Raw genomic sequence first — 221 nt, 5'->3', positions numbered from 1 at the left:
TCCCCCTGTCCCCGAGTCTTGGCGCTGGGGTGTTGGGGGTTGCAGAGCTCCTGACCAGCCCAAGAAGGTCCCTCCAGACCCCAGGCTCTGGGCGAACCTGTCCCTCATTGCGCTTTCTGCCGTGGGTCCGTGCTGCTTGTCTGGCCCCTGGTTTGGGAGCCGTTCATCCCACCCGGCATCTCCCTGTGCACCAAGAATCTCACCGGTGCGCCAGGGAGCAA

At 64.7% G+C, this 221-nt stretch overlaps 1 protein-coding gene across 1 annotated transcript in view; it reads left to right on the top strand.

The window, feature by feature from the left end:
* LOC104494472 (probable E3 ubiquitin-protein ligase MID2) overlaps positions 1 to 221 on the top strand; it is a gene marked incomplete at both ends in the record, with an annotated part of 15200 nt that overhangs the window by 8722 nt on the left and 6257 nt on the right. The window lies entirely within an intron of this gene.

The sequence above is a fragment of the Buceros rhinoceros genome, unplaced genomic scaffold, assembly GCF_000710305.1.
Source record: "Buceros rhinoceros silvestris isolate BGI_N320 unplaced genomic scaffold, ASM71030v1 scaffold27815, whole genome shotgun sequence".
NCBI lineage: Eukaryota > Metazoa > Chordata > Aves > Bucerotiformes > Bucerotidae > Buceros > Buceros rhinoceros.
This window is presented reverse-complemented; position numbering and strand designations above follow the sequence as displayed.